Genomic DNA, 6,562 nt, shown 5'->3' on the forward strand with positions numbered 1-6,562 from the left:
TTACATCATACCATCTTTGAGATTAAACTCTTAAGTAGACTGAAGCATTCTATGTTTCTTACAAATTTATTAAGACATTATAAATGTTTTATGTTTTAAATTTAGACAACATATTACTTTAATCTGTATTTATAATTAAAATAAATAATTATTATAAACATTAGAGCAGAAATCACTGAAATTGAAAACAGGAAAAAAATAATGATAAAACCAATATCTGGCTGTGTGGAAAGAGAAGAAACATTGATGAAACCATAATCAGGCTGAGCAAGAAAACTTAGTTGCTTTTCTGTATACAAAAAAAAAAATGAGATGTGAAATAAAAATATAACACCATTTACATTAGTCTAGCTAATGCAATAAGATAAGAAAAGGAAATAAAAGATGTACAGATTTGTAATAAGAAATAAAAGATTCTTACACATTGTCATCTGTGTAGAAAATCCAAAAGAATTGAAGAAAAATACTCCTAAAACAATTAAGTGATTATAGCAAGTTTGTAGGATACAGGTTAATTTGCAAAAGTCAATCACTTTCCCATATACCAGCAGTGGACAAGTGGCATTTGAAGTTAAAAACACAGTATCATTTATATTAGCACCCCTGAAAATGAAAACTTAGGTATAAATTTAACAAAAAACATGGAAGTTTGGGGTTTTTTATGAGAAAAAAAACCAAAACTCTGATGAAAGAAATCAAAGAGCTAAATGAAAGACACCATGTTCATGGATAGGAAGACTCAATATTGTCAGCTTGTCAGTTCTTAAATGCTGTGTATGCATTTTCTCAACCACTTCAACATTATAAGTGATTTCTGTTTTGATTGACACTACAACGCTTTCTCAAGCCAGTCCCATTGGCAACTCCTGCTCACTCAGCCCTGGACTCTATACAGTGGTCCTAGAATGTCTATGGGCCTGTCTGATAGGGATCACCACCAGGGAAGGAGGCTGCATGCTGGGCTCAGCCCTCCAAAGGAAAATAATATGAATGTGTTTCCTAAGCTCAGGCACCAGTGGAAATGGACCAAAGGTCTCCTGCAAACTCCGTACCTTTCTGAGTCAGATCTAAGCTCCAGACACGCCCGAATATGTGTTGCTACTCTGACATCCCAAAACCTGTTCATACATTGCATGTGTGGTCCCCACACATTGGATACTGTGTTCACAATCATTTCTGCAGTTTTCAAGAGCATTTTTAACACTTCAAATGAATAATACAGTTTTTGTGTGTGTGTGTGTATGTGACAGATAGGGACAGACAGGAAGGGAGAGAAGAGAAGCATCAAGTCTTCGTTGTGGCTCCTTTGTTGTTCATTGATTGCTTTCTCATATGTGCCTTGACCGGGGGACTCCAGCAAATCAAGTGACCCTTTGCTGAAGCCAGGGACCTTTGGGCTCAAGCCAGCAACCATGGGGTCATGTCTGTGATCACACACTCAAGCCAGAGACCCTGCACTCAGGCTGGTGAGCCCATGCTCAAGCTGAATGAGCCCACGCTCAAGCTGGCAACCTCGGGGATTTGAACCTGGGTCCTCTGCATCCCAGTTCGATGGTCTATCCACCATGCCACTGCCTGGTCAGGCAATTATATTTTTTAATAACACAAACATTTGAGTGTTGTATTTGGGAATCCTTCAGAAGTTTATTCTATGATGGTCAGAATCAGCTTTCATCTCAGAATTGGCTGAATATGTAACATTTGGCTTTTGACATTTCTCAACTGATTATAGTATACATATACATATACAGCATATATGCTGAGTGTGTATATATACATATATGGGTATAGTGTGCATATATATGCATGTATATGTGTGCGTATATGTGTGTGTGTGTGTGTATATGCATATTTTTTATTTGTGTGTGTGTGTGTGCATCTGCCAACAGATACAAATGGGCAGCGATGGCCACCAGAATTGTTAGGCGCTCCCACCCTCTGACCCGACCCCCACCCCCCCAGCGGCTGGTATGGTGGATCAACCACATCCTCCAGATGGGGTTGGGGGCAGGACACCTCAAACCCCTGGCTTCCAGCAGCCATGGTATGAGCAGTACCTACTGGACCTCTTCTCATTCCTAGGTCACCCTAGGCTCGTGTGGCTCTGGGAAAATGCTGGGTGAGGTGGCCAGGTGGCTGTGTGGGGCAGGCAGCTGAAGAAGGCCTGATGCACAGAGCATGCTGAAGGTGTTCATAGAATTTAGGTACATCATTTTCAAGATGGTCATAACAGAACTCCTGCTACTCCTGTTATTGATGTGAACAATTTTCTCAGTGTTGATATAACTAGGAGATATTGATATCAATCTGTGTCATTCCAGAAGTAATGTTTATTTGTAGACAATGAATTAATTTTAAAAGAATTGAAAAAATGTCCTTTATCTCATTGTGAGATATGCTCTAAATAAAATTTTATATTTTGTGTTAGGGGCTTATTAATCAAATTAAAAATTTGTTTAATCAAATATTAAAACAAAATAATTTAGTAAAATATTAAGCTAATAGAGCATTATTGTCATAGAAAATATAAATATTTTAATCTGAATACATATTTTTGATGCTTACCCCTTTGAGTAGTACAGACATTCATGTAAGTCCTCGTGCCTCCTGACCATCCAGAGTACCATCGTACATGGGTAAGGCAACATTAAAAAAGGCACGTGTATGTTCTTCTTGTTTCCATAAATTGGTTATCAAACAAACATGATTTTAAATTAATAAAACTGTAACTGGAACTAATTTCATTTTTTGAAAAATACTCATTCCTGGGGGACAGCAAGCATGAAAGAAAACTCACTACTCAAAGGGTTAAGGTTATGCAGGAATATGCAATACATTTCTTTCAAGCACAAACATATAGAGTAGAATATTCAGTTCTTTGGAGAAAAGAATAATCAAGAAAAAATGGAATGATACGAAATTTTCAACTAATAAAGAGCTCATTATCAATACTAAGAATGGCTGATGTGAGTATCAAACTGCGGAGGTGTTTACAACCCATTGCATACATTTAACAGAGGGCTATAACTATTTTTAGACCACACCATTACAATGACCAGAAATGACATCCTATTTAATTATTTACACAGAAATATTCTGTAGGTATAGTGACAAAATAGTTTGAAGATCACAATTTAAAAAAAAATTTTTTTTATTCATTTTTAGAGAGGAGAGAGAGAAGGAGAGAGACAGAGAGGGAGAAAGAGACAGAAGGGGGAGGAGCTAGAAGCATCAACTCCCATATGTGCCTTGACCAGGCAAGCCCAGGGTTTCGAACCGGCAACCTCAGCATTCCCAGGTAGATGCTTTATCCACTGCGCCACCACAGGTTAGGCCACAATTTTTTTTGTCATTGGCTTACACAAAGAGGGGTTCATTTTTTCTATGTAGGAAGTAGATAAGAGGCAGGCAACTGTTGGCATTGGTCCAATAGCTCTACAGTGTCAGGAAGAATGTGTTTACAATTCCTGCCCTTTACCTCAAAGTTGAAAGTGACTGTCCAGTTCCGGATGTCATGTTCATGCTCCAATGGGGACAGAAAAGGGGGAGGGGCAGTGTGATCTCCATATAGAACTTTGATGTGGAAATGAAAGTTTCCACCAAATTATATTTACCTCTCTCCCAGACAAGAGACGTCTGTTCAGGTGCAGAACTCACCTGGCTAATCAGGGATGGAAGGGAAGCCAGGAACATCTCTGCCTTGGCAGCTGGTAAGGCCTGAGAGCTGGAAGTGGGTGTCAGGTTAAGTGAACTGTAGTGTCTGAACCACATGGCAGAGGGCCAGAAAGCCTTAATTCTTTTTTTTTTTTTCCCCCCTTTTTCTTGCACCTTTCTGAAGCTGGAAACGGGGAGAGACAGCCAGACAGACTCCCGCATGCGCCCGACCGGGATCCACCCGGCACGCCCACCAGGGGCGATGCTCTGTCCACCAGGGGGTGACGCTCTGCCCCTCTGGGGCATTGCTCCACCGCCTGGGGCAGAGGCCAAGGAGCCATCCCCAGCGCCCGGGCCATCCCCGCTCCAATGGAGCCCCGGCTGCGGGAGGGGAAGAGAGAGACAGAGAGGAAGGAGGGGGGGGGTGGAGAAGCAAATGGGCGCCTCTCCTATGTGCCCTGGCCGGGAATCGAACCCAGGTCCCCCGCACGCCAGACCGACGCTCCACCGCTGAGCCAACCGGCCAGGGCCAGAAAGCCTTAATTCTTGACCATGCGCAGGAGAACTGTCTGGGTTCTGATATTTTGTCCAGCCCTATAGTCAGTTATACAGCAAAGCAATAAGCAATCTCCAACATAATAGAAATAAAATTTCAGTCTCTTGGTTACAGTCTCTGGCTGGGACCGGGAAAGGAGCTGGCAGAGTAGGCTGCAATGACTTTCTAAGTGCAATGGGGAGGAAGATGGCAGGGATGAGCCCCATCCTGGGGCTCCAGCCTGTGTTCAGTTCCCAAGCAGATGAGAAAGGGGATGGAACTGTGGCTGTGATTCCAGGACAATGCACAGAGCAACACAAAGGGTCCAGATGAAACCCACACCTTCCTGTAAGCAGAAAGCCAAACTGTCGACAATTGCTGGGAAGCAGAGTCTCAACAGATTGAGAAAATGCTCCAAAAAATGGCAGTTTTACCACTTATTTTATACATTAGAATCAAAGGGGAAGACGTCAAGGGGTTACATGAAATTGATTGGTGCTAGATTAGGGAGGCAGGAGAAAGCAAAGCAAGGTGGGGGGAATCTCTGGGATTGGATAAAAGGTAAAATGCATACACTGAAACTTCTTTTACATACGGAGGCATAAGATAGGTAAGCTAATTAACATGATAACAATGAAGGGGTTTGTTGGTTCCTAGTTTGGTGGGATGCCTACCCTGAGAGGGGCAGAAAAAAGATTACCCCTACATTTCAAAGGCATGTTATCAAGTACATTATTTTAGATACAAAAGGCAAAAGACAGGCTTCAAAGCAAGCATTGACCTTAGTTCGATAGAGACTAACTCCCTAGGACGTGACTACCCACCATAAACCACTTTCAGTAAAAATGTTTCCATTTCAGACCATCCTATGTGTTTACTTTAGGTCCGTGAGTATATAAGGACACCATGCAGGCTTTCCCTGAGCTTGTCAGGTTAAGCATGTGGCCCTTCTTTATCCACAAACTAAAATGTGTCCAGAAAGAGAAAATCTGCATTATGGATGGAAATTTCGAAAAAGACTTCTGGTAGAAGGAAACTTTGACAATAGGAGAGGGACTCAAAAACATGAGGGACACAAGGTAACAGTCTTGGAAAGGCTTCATTTCTGAGAGAGATGAGGGTGAAAGGGAAGGGTATATGTGTCACCTTTTCTGTATCCTTTTCTGCGTCGAGGGGCACGTAGGCTGCTTCCATATCTTGACTGCTCTGATAATGCTGCAGTGAACAGGGGGTGCTTATGTCTTTTCAAGTTACTATTTTTATTTCATCCAGGTGTGGAATTGCTGGGTCACATGTGTAAGGTATTTTTCCCCGCCGAGAAGGAAGGAAGGGGCCAGAGCACCAAGTGTGGAATAACAAAAGGCTTTATTGAGTACAGAGCACATCCCATCCGGCAAGGTTCCCTGGCCCCGAGGAAAGATGGAGGCCAGGGAAGTCGCAAGGATTAAACCACGTGGGAGATATTTAAAGGGGTCCTCTAGGGAAGTCGGGCTAATATGACTTAGTGAAATCTCACTGGCTGACAGACAGTCGCTTTTTTCCAAAGGGCTCCTGCCAAGCTTCTTTTGGCGTGCTTGGTTGTGGGTGGTCCTACCCAAAGTTCGCGGGTCTGGGTTTCCCACGTGACCATCCCCCATTATTCAATGACCTTACAACATGATAGTTCTGTTTTTACTTTTTGAGAAAACTTTATACTGTTTTCTGCAGTGGCTTCCCCAATTTATCTTCCCTTCAACAGTGCCTAGGGGTTCCCTTTTCTCCACATCCTCACCAACACTTAATGTATTTTGTGGAGGTTTTTTTTTGTTTTGTTTTGTTTTGCTAACAGCCATTCTCATTGTGATTTTGATTTGCATTTCCCTGAGAGTAGTGATGTTGAGCACCTTTTCATGCACCTGTTGGCTATCTGTATGTCTTTTTTGGATAAATGTCTATTCACCAATTTTTTTATATTGAGTTATATGAATCTATATATTTTTGACATCCACACTTTATCAGATATATGGTTTGTCACTATTTTCTCCCACTTGTTAAGTTGCCTTTTCATTCTGTGAATGGTTTCCTTTGCTGTGCAGAAACTTTTTAGTTTGATGTGGTCCCACTTGTTTATCTTAGCTTTTGTTGCCTTTGCTTTTGGTGCAAAATCAAAAAAATCATCACCAAGACTGCTTGCCGTCAAAGAGCTTACTGCCTGTATTTTCTTCTAGGAGTTTCCTGGTTTCAGGTCTTAAGTTCAAGCCTCTTCTCTGCCTGTTATAGAGTTGCACTAAAAACCTTCACTAAAGCCAATCTTGTTTTGAGGACAGAAAATGCAAAGATGAATTCTGGAGTTTGCATGCCCTGTCCTTCCCGAGTCTGACTGTATTTATGAAG

This window comes from Saccopteryx leptura, chromosome 1 (genome assembly GCF_036850995.1).
Source record: "Saccopteryx leptura isolate mSacLep1 chromosome 1, mSacLep1_pri_phased_curated, whole genome shotgun sequence".
Lineage (NCBI taxonomy): Eukaryota > Metazoa > Chordata > Mammalia > Chiroptera > Emballonuridae > Saccopteryx > Saccopteryx leptura.